The sequence below is a fragment of the Ranitomeya imitator genome, chromosome 1 (assembly GCF_032444005.1).
Source record: "Ranitomeya imitator isolate aRanImi1 chromosome 1, aRanImi1.pri, whole genome shotgun sequence".
Classification (NCBI taxonomy): domain Eukaryota; kingdom Metazoa; phylum Chordata; class Amphibia; order Anura; family Dendrobatidae; genus Ranitomeya; species Ranitomeya imitator.
The window spans coordinates 694,961,800-694,978,182 of NC_091282.1; the positions used below are offsets into that span (position 1 = coordinate 694,961,800).

At 42.5% G+C, this 16,383-nt stretch overlaps 1 long non-coding RNA gene across 1 annotated transcript; it reads left to right on the plus strand.

Moving 5' to 3' along the window:
- Positions 1-736: 736 nt before the first annotated feature.
- Positions 737-15,850, plus strand: LOC138642498 (uncharacterized). The gene is made up of 2 exons (XR_011314050.1): positions 737-820; positions 14,146-15,850. It is a non-coding gene; the product is annotated as an uncharacterized lncRNA (long non-coding RNA).
- Positions 15,851-16,383: the final 533 nt, after the last annotated feature.

The following is a 16,383-nucleotide window of genomic DNA, read 5'->3' on the forward strand; positions in this document are numbered from 1 at the left end:
AATTGCAAAATTTTCAAAATTGTCGCCAAATATCCATGTTTTTCACAAATAAACGCAAGTCATATCAGAGAAATTTTACCACTATCATGAAGTACAATATGTCACGAGAAAATATTCTCAGAATCAGCGGGATCCGTTGAAGCGTTCCAGAGTTATAACCTCATAATGTGACAGTGGTCAGAATTGTAAAAATTGGCCAGGTGAAAACAGGTTTCGGGCAAGGGGGTTAAAAATCCTCTGCTTTCATATAGTCATGAATGCGCCATATTCTGCTGGGACCTGTGGTACATCTGAGATTAGAAGATCGAGTAGATGAACAGAGGTCCTCTTTAAATCCTCATGATCATAAATGACAGGTTTCTTGTGGCATGGAAAGGGTTCAGAGATCGTTGTGATCTATTTGCTGTGCTGCTTATTCCTTTTAAGCTTTTTTAATGCACTGGATGTGGTAGAAGCTATAGCTTCCTTAAGCATGGCCCCTTTAAATATGACTTGTTACTAAAATGCTGATACCATCTTATTAACTGCAGCAGAGGGATTAGTTCCCCTCCTGAAACAGTTTCCACATATTATTTTTTGCTTCAAATACCTGCGTCATTGATGTAAATAACTTCAGGGCAAGCTGCCCTTTTCCAAGATGGCATCTTCAAACATCAGGTGCCCAGTGAGCATGCCCAAGTTGTTTTGGTCTTTTTTTTTTTAGCTAGCTGATTTTCTATTGGCTAATAAGCTGTGACAAGCGCAGACACGTGCAGCAGCCCTTCCTGGATGCAGCCATCGGTGTTTTTTGTCCCTCTGACTACAATTAGTATAATGCTTGGTGAGTATTTCCTCAGATTCTGCGCACACATGTACTCAGTATTGCCCTATTATGCACTGTAGCACTTTATTACGTTGATGTGTGAAGTATTGATGTTCGTTAATGGTTTGTTTTGTCACTAGCACTGATCGGTATGTTTTTCTAAGTTTTGCACATGATGATAGGAGATGTAGACTTTGTGGTACTTATATTAACCCCCTTAACGACCAATGACGGACGTAGCACGTCATGAGCGGGAGATAGCAGAAGAGAAGAAAAGGTGAAAGTAAAATATAAATAAATGCAAAAGTTTAAGCACATATACGCGATAAAGCGCAGACTCTCACATTCTTATAATGAGTATAATGGAAGTCAATGGAAAACTTGACCCTTTTTTTTGGCAGACCCTACCAGGAGGGCTGGTGGGTGCAGGAAAATCTCTGAAATGGGTGGAAACAGCTGAAATGGCATGGGGAAGATGCCTGGACGCATCTGTGACTCCCAGGTCACTGCTGGGAACAATGTTGTCAGAGTATGACGCCACTTTTACGGACTGACAATAAAACATACAAAACCAAAGATAAAATGGATTTTACAGGTAAAAATGTTAGGAACCATTTTGTCCTGTATAATGACTTGTATATACGGCAACATTAAAAAGAGAAAACCAACGCCCGCCTCCTCCACCCCGTACTCCATGTTCACACGTAGTGTTTTTGCTTTGTTTGTTCACTTTCTCATTGCCTCAAATGGTGAAACTACGCTGCAGCCTAAAAACCAAAGTTCCTTTTAGGGCTACATATTTTCTTCTTCCTACTAAGAACTGCCAATAATTAGAAAGAGGGACTCGGATACACCTTGTATTAGGATGGGGTCACACTTGCGAGTGCAATGCGAGAAACTCGCCTCAGTACCCGGCACTGCCGCCGGCACTCGGGACCTGCATGTATTTCTATGTAGCCGAACGCTTCAGTCCGAGTGCCGGCGGCAGTGCCGGGTATTGAGGCGAGTTTCTCGCATTGCACTCGCAAGTGTGACCCTGGCCTTAGATGTAAAGGAGGGCCTCATACACATTCTGTTACAATTGTTAGGTAGTGGGACCAGGGCCGGTTTTAGAATGGAGCCCTGGGCAAAAGTTTAAAGTAGGACCCTAAATGCTTACACGTGTGCACCATCATACTCAAGCGTTTTGCACCTTACACCGGGCGATGTGCTGCTGAGAACAATGAATTTTGTTTCACCATAAACAATGCAACAATCATTTTGCTCGTTTATTGGGCGTCGCGATTGTTGACATGTTTACACGTGCGCTGACGGTATTTAACCCCTTCATGACCCAGCCTATTTTGACCTTAATGACCTGGCCGTTTTTTGCAATTCTGACCAGTGTCCCTTTATGAGGTAATAACTCTGGAACGCTTCAACAGATCCAAGTGGTTCTGAGACTTTTTTTTTTTTCGTGACATATTGGGCTTCATGTTAGTGGTAAATTTAGGTCTAGAATTTTAGCGTTTATTTGTGAAAAAAATGGAAATTTGGCGAAAACTTTCAAATTTTGAATTTTTATTCTGTTAAACCAGAGAGATGTGACACAAATAGTTAATAAATAACATTTCCCACATGTATACTTTACATCAGCACAATTTTGGAAACAACATTTTTTTTTTGCTAGTACGTTGTAAGGGTAAGGCTGTGTGCACACGATGCAGATTTGGTGCAGAATTTTCTGCATAAAATCTGCACTAAATCTGCATCTCCTGGCAGAATCTGCAGGTGCGTTTTTTTATGTGTTTTTTGTGCAGATTTTACCAATGGATTTCTATTATGGAGGGTGCAGAAACACTGCAGAACTGCACAAAAGAAGTGACATGCACTTCTTTGAAATCTGCAGCATTTCTGCGCAGATTTTTCTGCACCATGTGCACAGCTTTTTTTTTTTCACATGGATTTACATTGTACTGTAAATGACAGTGCAGTTCTGCAGCGTTTCTGCTGCAGAAACATCTGCTGCAGTTCTGCATTAAATCTGCATCGTGTGCACATACCCTTAAAATTTGACCAGCGATTTCTCATTTTTACAACGAAAGTTACAAAACCATTTTTTTTAGGGACCACCTCACATTTGAAGTCAGTTTGAGGGGTCTATATGGCTGAAAATACCCAAAAGTGACACTATTCTAAAAACTGCACCCCTCAAGGTGCTCAAAACCACATTCAAGAAGTTTATTAACCCTTCAGGTGCTTCACAGCAGCAAAAGCAACATGGAAGGAAAAAATTAACATTTCACATTTTAGTCACAAAAATGATCTTTTAGCAACAATTTTTTTTTTATTTTCCCAAGGGTAAAAAGAGAAACTGGACCCCAAAAGTTATTGTACAATTTGTCCTGAGTACGCCGATATCTAATATGTGGGGGGGAACCACTGTTTGGGCGCATGGGAGAGCTTGGAAGGGAAGGAGCGCCATTTGACATTTTCAATGAAAAATTGGCTCCAATCTTTAGCGGACACCATGTCACGTTTGGAGAGACCCTGTGTGCCTAAACATTGGAGTTCCCCCACAAGTGACCCCATTTTGGAAACTAGTCCCCCCAAGGAACTTAACTAGATGCATAGTGAGCACTTTGAATCCCCAGGTGCTTCACAAATTGATCCGTATAAATGAAAAAGTACCTTTTTTTCACAAAAAATTTCTTTTAGCCTCAATTTTGTTCATTTCCACATGGGCAACAGGATAAAATGGATCCTAAAATGTGTTTGGCAATTTCTCCTGAGTACACCGATACCAAATATGTGGTCACAAACCACTGTTTGTGCACACGGCAAGGCTCGGAAGGGAAGGAGCGCCATTTGAATTTTGACTGAAAAATTAGCTCCAATATTTAGCAGACACCATGTCGCGTTTGGAGAGCCCCTGTATACCTAAACATTGGAGCTCCCCCACATGTGACCCCATTTTGGGAGCTAGACCCCCCAAGAAACTTATCTAGATGTGTAGTGAGCACTTTGAACCCCCAGGTGCTTCACAAATTGATCCGTAAAAATGAAAAAGTACCTTTTTTTTTTCACAAAAAATTTCTTTTAGCCTCAATTTGTTCATTTCCACATGGGCAACAGGATAAAATGGATCCTAAAATTTATTGTGCAATTTCTCCTGAGTACACTGATAGCACATGTCGGGGTAAACCACTGTTTGGGCACATGGCAGGGCTCGGAAGGGAAGTAGCACCATTTGATTTTTTGAATGAAAAATTAGCTACAATTGTTAGCGGACACCATGTCTTGTTTGGAGAGCCCCTGTGTGCTTAACCCCTTTCTGACCTTGGACGGGATAGTATGTCCGAGGTCAGAAGCCCCGCTTTGATGCGGGCTCCGGCGGTGAGCCCGCATCAAAGCGGGACATGTCAGCTGTTTTGAACAGCTGACATGTGCCCGTAATAGGCGCGGGTAGAATCGCGATCTGCCCGCGCCTATTAACTAGTTAAATGCCGCTGTCAAACGCAGGCAGCGGCATTTAACTACCGCATCCAGCCGGGTGGCCGGAAATGACGGCATCGTCAACCCCCGTCACATGATCGGAGGTCGGCGATGCTTCAGTATTGTAACCATAGAGGTCCTTGAGACCTCTATGGTTACTGAACCCCGGCAGCTGTGAGTGCCACCCTGTGGTCGGCGCTCACAGCACACCTGCATTTCTGATACATAGCAGCGAACATCAGATCGCTGCTATGTAGCAGAGCCGATCGTGCTGTACCTGCTTCTAGCCTCCCATGGAGGCTATTGAAGCATGGCAAAAGTAAAAAAAAAAAAAAAAAAAGTGAAAAAAATAAAAAAAATATAAAAGTTTAAATCACCCCCCTTTCACCCCAATCAAAATAAATCAATAAAAAAAAATCAAATCTGCACATATTTGGTATCGCCGCGTTCAGAATCACCCGATCTATCAATAAAAAAAAGCATTAACCTGATCGCTAAACAGTGTAGCGAGAAAAAAATTTGAAACTCCAGAATTACGTTTTTTGGTCGCCGCGACATTGCATTAAAATGCAATAACGGGCGATGAAAAGAACGTATCTGCACCAAAATGCTATCATTAAAAACATCATCTCGGCACGCAAAAAATAAGCCCTCAACCGACCCCAGATCATGAAAAATGGAGACGCTATGAGTATCGGAAAATGGCGCAATTTTTTTTTTTTTTTTTTTTTTTTAGCAAAGTTTGGAATTTTTTTTCACCACTTGGGTAAAAAATAAGCTAGTCATGTTAGGTGTCTATGAACTCGTACTGACCTGGAGAATCATAATGTCAGTTTTAGCATTTAGTGAACCTAGCAAAAAAGCCAAACAAAAAACAAGTGTGGGACTGCACTTTTTTTGCAATTTCACCGCACTTGGAATTTTTTTCTCGTTTTCTAGTACACGACATGCTAAAACCAATGATGTCGTTCAAAAGTACAACTCGTCCCGCAAAAAATAAGCCCTCACATGGCCAAATTGACGGAAAAATTAAAAAGTTATGGCTCTGGAAAGGAGGGGAGTGAAAAACGAACACGGAAAAACGAAAAATCCCAACGTCATGAAGGGGTTAAACATCGGAGCTCCCCCACATCTGACCCCATTTTGGAAACTAGACCTCCCATGGAACTGAACTAGATGTGCGGTGACCACTTTAAACACCCAAGTGCTTCACAAAAGTTTATAACGCAGAGCCGTGAAAATAAAAGTCATTTTTCTTTCCTCAAAAATTAGTTTTTAGCCCGCAATTTTTTATTTTCACAAGGGAACAGGAGAAACTGGACCCCAATAGTTGTTGCCCAGTTTGTTTTGAGTATGCTGGTACCCCATATGTGGGGGTAAACCACTGTTTGGGCACACGTTGGGGCTCGGAAGGGAAGTAGTGACGTTTTGAAATGCAGACTTTAATGGAATGGTCTGCGGGCGTCATGTTGCATTTACAGCGCCCCTGATGTGCCTAAACAGTAGAAACCCCCTACAAGTGACCCCATTTTGGAAACTAGACCCCCAAGGAACTTATCTACATATATGGTGAGCACTTTGAACCCCCAAGTACTTCACAGAAGTTTACAACGCAGAGCCGTGAAAATAAAAAATCATTTTTCTTTCCTCAAAAATTGTTTTAGTAAACAATTTTTTTATTTTCACAAGGGTAACAGGAGAAGTGGACCCCAATATTTGTTTCCCAGTTTGTCCTGAGTATGCTGGTACCCCATATGTGGGCGTAAACCACTGTTTGGGCGCACGTCGGGGCTCGGAAGTGAGGGAGCACCATTTGACTTTTTGAATACAAGATTGGCTGGAATCAATGGTGGCGCCATGTTGCATTTGGAGACCCCTGATGTGCCTAAACAGTGGAAACCCCATAATTCTAACTCCAACACTAATCCCAACACACCCCTAACCCTAATCCCAACTGTAGCCATAACCCTAATCACAACCCTAACCCCAACTCACCCCTAACCACAACCCTAACCCCAATCCCAACCTTAACCACAACCCTAACCCCAACACACCCGTAACCCCAATCCCAACCCTAATCCTAACCACAACTTTAACCCCAACACACCCCTAACCCCAACACACCCGTAACCCCAATCCCAACCCTAATCCCAACCCTAACCACAACTTTAACCCCAACACACCCCTAACCAAAACACTAACCCCAACACACCCGTAACCCCAATCCCAACCCTAATTCCAACCCTAACCCTAATCCCAACCATAACCACAACTTTAACCCCAACACACCCCTAACCATAACCCTAACCACAAGCCTAATCTTAACCCTATTTCCAACCCTAACCCTAAGGCTATGTGCCCTCGTTGCGGATTCGTGTGAGATTTTTCCATACCATTTTTTAAAAATCCACAAGTAAAAGGCACTGCATTTTACCTGCGGATTTACCGCGGATTTCCAGTGTTTTTTGTGCGGATTTCACCTGCGGATTCCTATTGAGGAACAGGTGTAAACCACTGCGGAATCCGCACAAAGAATTGACATGCTGCGGAAAATACAAAGCAGCATTTCCGCGCTGTATTTTCCGCACCATGGGCACAGCGGATTTGGTTTTCCATAGGTTTACATGGTACTGTAAACCTGATGGAAAACTGCTACGAATCCGCAGCGGGCAATCCGCTGCGGATCCGCAGCCAAATCCGCACCGTGTGCACATAGCCTAATTGTAACCCTAGTTCTAACCCTAAACCTAGTTCTAACCCTAACCCTAGTGGAAAAAAAAATATATATATATTTTCTTTATTTTATTATTGTCCCTACCTATAAGGGTGATAAATGGGGGGGCTCATTTACTATTTTTTTTTATTTTGATCACTGTGATAGGTTTTATCACAGTGATCAAAATGTACCTCGAAAGAATCTGCCAGCCGGCAGATTCGGTGGGCGCACTGCGCATGCGCCCGCCATTTTGAAAGATGGTGGCGCCTATGGAGAAGACGGACGGACACCGGGAGGCTCAGTAAGTATGAGGGGGGAGAGATCGGAGCATGGGGGGTGTGGGATCGGAGCACGAGGGGAGCAGATAGGAGGACGGGGGAACAGATCACAGGACGGAGGACTGGGGAGGAGAACGGTGGTGGGGGGGCAGATCAGGGTTTCCAGCCATGGTCGATGATATTGCAGCATCGGCCATGGCTGGATTGTAATATTTCACCAGTTTTCATAGCTGAAATATTACAAATCGCTCTGATTGGCTGTTGAAAGTGAAACTGCCAATCAATCAGAGCGATCGTAGCCACGTGGGGGGGGGGGGGGAACAACCCCCCCTGGGCTGAGGTACCACTCCCCCTGTCCCTGCAGATCAGGTGAAATTGGAGTTAACCCTTTCACCCGATCTGCAGGGACGCGATCCCTCCATGACGCCACATAGGCATCACAGGTCCGATTGGCACCGACTTTCATGACGCCTATGTGGCATCACAGGTCGGGAAGGGGTTAATAGCCAGTAAAGGCTATGCAGACAGCTGCGGGCTGATATTCATAGCCTGGGAAGATCAATGGGTATTACCCACTTCCCAGGCTATAAACACCGGCCCCCAGTTGCTGGCTTTCCTACTCTGGACTTGAAAATTGAGCGGGAGCCCAAGCAAAAAATGTTGTTTTTTTAAATTAAATTAAACATTTAGTTTAACCCCTTAAGCCCTAAGGGTGGTTTGCACTTTAATGACCGGTTATAACTCTGGAACGCTTTAATGGATCTTGGCGATTCTGACCTTGTTTTCTCGTGACATATTGTACTTCATGATAGTGGTACAATTTCTTTGATGTAACTTGCGTTTATTTGTGAAAAAAAACGGAAATAAATTTTGCAATTTTCCAACTTTTAATTTTTATGCCCTTAAATTACAGAGATATGTCATGTAAAATAATTAATACGTAACATTTCCCACATGTCTAATTTACATAAGCACAATTTTGGAACCCAAATTTTTTTTTGTTAGGGAATTATAAGGGTTAAAAGTTGACCATCAATTTCTCATTTTTACAACACCAATATTTTTTAGGGACCACATCACATTTGAAGTCATTTTGAGGGGTCTATATGATAGAAAATAACCAAGTGTGACACCATTCTAAAAACTGCACCCCTCAAGGTGCTCAAAACCACATTCAAGAAGTTTATTAACCCTTCAGGTGTTTTACAGAAATTTTTGGAATGTTTTAAAAAAAATTAACATTTAACTTTTTTCACAAAAAATTTACTTCAGCTCCAATTTGTTTTATTTTCCCAAGGGTAAGAGAAGAAATTGGACCCCAAAAGTTGTTGTGCCATTTGTTGTGAGTACGCCAATACCCCACATGTGGGGGTAAACTACTGTTTGGGCGCATGGCAGAGCTCGGAAGGGAAGGAGCGCTGTTTGACTTTTCAATGCAAAATTGACTGTAATTGAGATGGGACACCATGTCATGTTTGGAGAGCCCCTGATGGGCCTAATCATTGAAACCCCCCACAAGTGACACCGTTTTGGAAAGTAGACCCCCTAAGGAACTTATCTAGCTGTGCTTTGACAGCTTTGAACCCCCAAGTCTTTCATTACAGTTTATAATGCAGAGCTGTGAAAATAAAAATTATTTTTTTTCACAAATTATTTTTTAGCCCCCAGTTTTGTATTTTCCCAAGGGTAACAGGAGAAATTCGACCCCAATAGTTGTTGTCCAATTTGTCCTGAGTATGCTGATACCCCATATGTTGGGGTAAACCCCTGTTTGGGTGCACGGGAGAGCTCGTAAGGGAAGGACCACTGTTTTACTTTTTCAACGCAGAATTGGCTGGAATTGAGATCGGACGCCATGTCGCGTTTGGAGAGCCCCTGATGTGTCTAAACAGTGGAAACCCCCAATTCTAACTGAAACCCTATCCCAAACACACCCTTAACCCTAATCTCAACCATAACCCTAACCACACCCCTAACCATAATTCCAACCGTAAATGTAATCCAAACCCTAACTTTAGCCCCAACCCTATTTTTAGCCCCAACCCTAACCCTAACTTTAGCCCCAACCCTACCTTTAGCCCCAACCCTAATGGGAAAATGGAAATAAATACATTTTTTTGTTTCCCTAACTAAGGGGGTGATGAAGAGGGGGTTGATTTACTTTTCTAGCAGATTTTTGATTGGCAGCCGTCACACACTAAAAGACGCTTTTTATTGCAAAAAATATTTTTTGCGTTACTACATTTTGAGACCTATAATTTTTCCATATTTTGGTCCACAGAGTCATGTGAGGTCTTGTTTTTTTGCGGGACGAGTTGACGTTTTTATTGGTAACATTTTCAGGCACGTGACATTTTTTGATCGCTTTTTATTCCGATTTTTCTGAGGCAGAATGACCAAAAACCAGCTATTCTTGAATATATATATATATATATACTAGATTGTGGCCCGATTCTAACGCATCGGGTATTCTAGAATATGCATGTCCCAGTAGTATATGGACAATGATGATTCCAGAATTCGCGGCAAACTGTGCCCGTCGCTGATTGGTCGAGGCAACCTTTATGACATCATCGTCGCCATGGCAACCATTATGACATCTACGTCGATACTGTGCCCGTCGCTGAATCAGAAACGTGAGATGTCTACGTCCTTTATGACATCATCGTCGCTGTGCCCGTTGCTGATTGGTCGAGGCCTGGGGGCCTCGAACCCTTAGACAATTATAGAGATATATATATATATATATATATATATATATATATATATATATATATATATATATATATATATATATATATATATATATATATATATATAAATAAATATAATGTGTATATACAGTCATGGCCAAAAGTATTAACACCCCTGCAATTCTGTCAGATAATACTCAGTTACTTCCTAAAAATGATTTGATTGCAATCACACATTCTTTGGTATTATCTTCATTTAATTTGTCTTAAATGAAAAAACACAAAAGAGAATGAAGCAAAAAGCAAAACATTGATCATTTCACACAAAACTCCAAAAATGGGCCAGACAAAATATTGGCACCCTCAGCCTAATACTTGGTTGCACAACCTTTAGCCAAAATAACCATCAATGAGTTTCTTACAATGCTCTGCTGGAATTTTAGACCATTCTTCTTTGGCAAACTGCTCCAGGTCACTGATATTTGAAGGGTGCCTTCTCCAAACTGTCATTTTTAGATCTCTCCACAGGTGTTCTATGGGATTCAGGTCTGGACTCATTGCTGGCCACCTTAGAAGTCTCCGGTGCTTTCTCTCAAACAATTTTCTAGTGCTTTTTGTAGTATGTTTTGGGTCATTGTCCTGCTGGAAGACCCATGACCTCTGAGGGAGACCCAGCTTTCTCACACTGGGCCCTACATTTTGCTGCAAAATTTGTTGGTAGTCTTCAGACTTCATAATGCCATGCACACGGTCAAGCAGTCCAGTGCCAGAGGCAGCAAAGAAACCCCAAAACATCAGGGAACCTCCGCCATGTTTGACTGTAGGGACCGTGTTCTTTTCTTTGAATGCCTCTTTTTTTCTCCTGTAAACTCTATGTTGATGCCTTTGCCCAAAAAGCTCTACTTTTGTCTCATCTGACCAGAGAACATTCTTCCAAAACGTTTTAGGCTTGTAAACTTGTAGCCTTGAGATTGCTCATGCTTCCTCACAATTTGGTTTCTTAAGTCCTCAGACAGTTCTTTGGTCTTCTTTCTTTTCTCCATGCTCAATGTGGTACACACAAGGACACAGGACAGAGGTGGAGTCAACTTTAATCCATGTCAACTGGCTGCAAGTGTGATTTAGTTATTGCCAACACCTGTTAGGTGCCACAGGTAAGTTACAGGTGCTGTTAATTACACAAATTAGGGAAGCATCACATGATTTTTCGAACAGTACCAATACTTTTGTCCACTCCCTTTTTTATGTTTGGTGTGGAATTATAACCAATTTGGCTTTAGGACAATTCTTATTGTGTTTTTTTCATTTAAGACAAATTAAATGAAGATTGCAATCACAAATTCCTTGGTATTATTATCATTTTCAGGAAGAAACTGAGTATTATCTGACAGAATTGCAGGGGGGTTAATACTTTTGGCCATGACTGTGTGTGTGTGTGTGTGTATATATATATATATATGTGTGTGATATATATATATATATATATATATATATATATATATATATATATATATATATATATATATAATGGTTGCCTGATTCTAACACATCGGGTAGAATATGCATGTCCATGTAGTATATTGAACAGCCCACGTAGTATATTGCCCAACCACGTAGTAGTATATTGCCCAGTCACGTAGTATATTGCCCAGCCACGTAGTGTATTGCCCAGCCACGTAGTGTATTGCCCAGCCACGTAGTGTATTGCCCAGCCACGTAGTGTATTGCCCAGCCACGTAGTGTATTGCCCAGTGACGTAGTGTATTGCCCAGTGACGTAGTATACAGCACATCGCCACGTAGTATATTGCCCAGCTACGTAGTATACAGCACAGAGCCACGTAGTATATTGCCCAGCCAAGTATGTCACAGGTTATAAAATAAACATATACTCACCTTCCGAGGGAGCCCTTGTAGTCATGTCGCCTGTGTGCGGTGCACTCGGCAGCTTCCGGTCCCAGGGTTGGTAGCACAGGACCACTGATGATGTCGCGATCACATGACCATGACGTCATGGCAGGTCCTTCTCGCGCAGGCGTGCAGGACCTGTGATGAGGTCGCGGTCACATGACCGTGACGTCATGGCAGGTCCTTGTCGCATACCATCCTTGCCACTGGAACCTGCCGCTTGCATGGAGCGGTTACCGGAGCGTTGCGTGGTGCAGGAAAGGCGGCGGAAGGTGAGTATATAATGGCTTTTTATTTTTTCTATTATTTTTAACATTAGATCCTTTTACTATTGACGCTGCAAAGGCAGCATCAATAGTAAAAAGTTGGACACACAGGGTTAATAGCGGCGGTAACAGAGTGAGTTACCCGCGGCATAATGCGGTCCGTTACCGCTGGCATTAACCCTGTGTGAGCGGTGACTGCGGGGAGTATGGAGCGGGCGCCGGGCACTGACTGCGGGGGAGTAGGGAGGGACTAATCGGACTGTGGCCGTCGCTGAATGTTCGCGGCAGCCATGACAGGCAGCTGGCGAGACCAATCAGCGACTTGGATTCCATGACAGAGGCCGCGACCAATGAATATCCGTGACAGACAGAAAGACAGACAGAAGGACAGAAAGACGGAAGCGACCCTTAAACAATTATATATATACTAGATGGCAGCCCGATTCTAAAGAATCGGGAGTCTAGAATCCATATATACTTTATTTATTCAAATGTAAGAATAATACAATTAATAAATAATAGTAAGAATGAACAAAAATAATAGGCAGTATATGGAGAAAACACCAAACAAAAGTTCAAAATTGGTGTGAAAATGTCACTGAACCACTTCACAACTAAGTATATATAGTTTTGGTAAATGGTATTATCATTTTTTTGACGAAATTCGGCAGGAGCTTGAAGAGCAACGTCACTGGGCCCGCCTCCACGCAGTAGAAACTTGCTGTGAGGTAAAAATTCAAAAATCACACCAAAATGGCGGGCGGAGTGTGTCACAGCACGGCACGTTTCTGATTGGTCGCTCGCAGCAGGCGGCAACCAATCAGACACTGGACACTGTTGACGTCACTTATCTCCGGACATTAGCTCCGGACATTAGTTCCGGACATTAGCTCCGGACAAAGCCACGAAAGTTGGCACAAATTGCAGGAAGTAGTATTCTAGGCAATTAATCTCCGGACATTAGCTCCGGACATTAGCTCCGGACAAAGCCACGGAAGTTGGCACAAATTGCAGGAAGTAGTATTCTAGGCAATTATATATTAGATATTCCAAAGCTTTTATCTATCTAGAATTTTATCCTACTGCTTAATGGGATGGTCCAAAGTTAAACTACATTTCCATCTAAATCCCTATCTATTTAGGGCTGTAATCTAAGTTATTTTCTGATCCACGTGCATTAAAATTTCCCTACTGTTCCCTGACTACACTGTCCTACAGTTATTATGTATTTTTCCTATTTCCTGTTTGATTATTTTGTTTGATAATCGCAGTGCCTGCTGTCAGGATAATCAAATTGTAATCAGGGGGCAGAGGATGTGGTCACTGTCTCAGACCCCTGCCCCCTCCCTGAAAGGAAGAGTCATCAGGTACCGTCTCACAGTGGCACTTTGGTCGCTACGACGGCACGATCCGTGACGCTCCAGCGTCGCTCCATTATCGCTCCAGCGTCGTAGACTGCGGTCACACTTCGCAATGCACGGCGCTGGAGCGATAATTTCGTGACGTATTTGTACGATGTAGAATCAGCAGAGGAGGTGGAGAATATCGTGCACACCTTTGTTACACGATGCGATCATGCCACCACAGGGGGACACTTGACGACGAAAGAAAGTTTCAAATGATCTGCTATGACGTACGATTCTCAGCGGGGTCCCTGATCGCAGTAGCGTGTCAGACACAGCGAGATCGTAAGTATATCGCTGGAACGTCACGGATCGTGCCGTCGTAGCGACCAAAGTGCCACTGTGAGACGGTACCCTAACACTTGTGTTGGAGGCTGTGCTGGTCCCAGATTATTGCTATAGCATGCTCAAATTTAATGTGATGTGTTCAATGTACTATTCTTTGAAAAATCTAAAACTAAATGCCTAGGGTCTTTAAAAAAAATGTTACCAAACTTTTGGCCTTAAAGTGTTTATTCTTTTTTTTTTTTTTTTTTTTTTTAAACCTTTTTATAAACAAAAAATTATATTCAAATATGTGCCTTATTGTTTTTTCTTCATTTCTAGGAAACCTATTTTATATATAATGCCAAATTGCATAGTAAATGACTGCTTGAATGGCACTGGCAGACATGGCCAGAGCTCTGATGTAATTCTACACCCCTTTCCAAAAGATGTCTCCAGGATTAAGCAATGGCTTCTACAGATGTGTCAACAATTCTCCAATATTGATGCATTAGCTCAAAAAATTTTTGATGGTAACAAAAACAACAAATATCGCTTGTGTTCATGTCACTTCGCATCAGATAGCTATATTCAGAATGTTGGCGGAAGATCATTGCGACCAGATGCCATACCATCCATATTCCCTTCTTTACAAGATGGAGAATGTGTCATTCAAGAAAGTTTGATAAGAGACAAGCGCTGCCAAAGGAAAAAGTGTCTTCAACCGTCAGAACTTCAAGGAACAGTTTCAACTGATACTTTAACCAAGAGTGAAAATCCTGAAGATTCCAAAACCTCAGGGACAAAATATTGTAGTGTTGGAATCCAGACTGATTTTACAATGGAAAATTCATCCATTTGGTACAACCAAATTGGAGGCAGCGGATCAGATGTGGGTGTAAAAGGAATCTGTGGTCTGGCCACAACTGGCAAGCGTCATCAACTACAGTGTGTTTCAACCTCAGATGAAGCAAGCAATTTTAATTTACCACCAGAAAAAAGACCGAATTTGACAACGTCAAAAACTAAAAAGTTTCTGGGACTTGAAAGTGATTTTTTTCAGGAGGATAACGCCTATATCACCGTTACCATATAGTCTACCCAACTTGAAGTCTCTTTCTCAGGAACTATCAGAACAAATCAAAGAAAATATTAAAAACGATAAAGTTTCGGATTCTGTTCTTGAACTGTCAAGGGCAAATGAATCAGATCTCTTTGGTTTGGCCTCTGTAAATGTTGAACAGCAAATACCAATCTATCATGCCCTCAGCTGCAGGTTCGGTCTCTGCTGTGAAGGGAGACCGGCACCTTTCACACAGCTCCACTGGTACTACTCACCCTGTCCGTGGCTCCAGACGATCAGCGGCTCCTTTCTCTGCTAAGAACCTGCATCCTCTTGGCAGGTCTCCTGGAAATGCTCTTAGGAGGCGTGCCCCGCTTCCTGCACATACTTAAAACAGCAGAGCACCTGTTCTCTATTAAGGCTCTCTGTGCTATGATGCTCTGTGCATAAAAGGCATCCTCCCATTATGGGAGGTGCCTGGACAATGTGTTCATTCTATTGTTTATGGCCCTCTGCTCAGTCCACACTCTGCTGTGCTCTGCTCTGCAAAGTGTAGTTTACTTTTGGTTTTCTAATCCCTCTGTCTCCTCAGTATCCTCCGCTGGCAGTTCCCTATTCTGGATCCTTCTGGACTCCCCGGTTTCCACTCCAGGCTGACTGAGCTTCTCCTCGCAGAACTATCCTGATATTGCTGCCGGCTGGATCAGCCTTTCCGAAACTACACAGAGCTTCCAGGATCCTCTTCACTGATAGAGCTTGAATTCCACCGTCTTGTTTATATGGTCTGTACGGGTCGTCCCTCTGGTCCGGGTACTGCGGCATTTAGGCCATCTGGTGTTGTGACGGGGGAATCCCTGTATAGGGGTACACCTTGCCCGGTGCTCCACTACGTGGTTCAGTGTTGTGGTCCAGAGGGTTCTTCTCTCAGGCACCTCTTTCTGTTTGTTTAAAACTTCATTTTATTAAATACCTTTGCCTTTTGAAGCCATTCTCCTGTCTCTTGTGTACCGGGTATACAGCTGCCACTGCTCCATCAGTGGTCTAGTGAGTCCACTATATTTCCCCATGCCCTGTGGGCGTAACACAATCTCTGATGCTGACTGTGCACCATCTCTAAATCAAACAGTCAGTGAAAGGAAGCTGCTTGTGTTCAGCTAATACAAAAAGTGAAATGTCAGGAAGAATCAGGATGCAACCACTTGGTTCAATCTTTCAGTAAGATTTTAGATAGTTGTTGCATGGGAGGTATCTGAAAGTTATTTTTGAATCACAACCTAAAATTGATAGGTATATAGCTGGTAACATCTTGATGAAGTATTGAACATTTTGAGAAAAAAAAATCATAGTACAAGTATCAAAATAAGTTTTTGATCCCTGCAATCGATATGGCATGGAAGGTAGGACAGTAAAACGTGACATATAAAATCAGGGGAAAGAAATTCATAATTTCCAGTTACGGCAATGATCACCATGTCAAATACTGTGTGTACGCTATCATGGACACAGTTACAGACAAA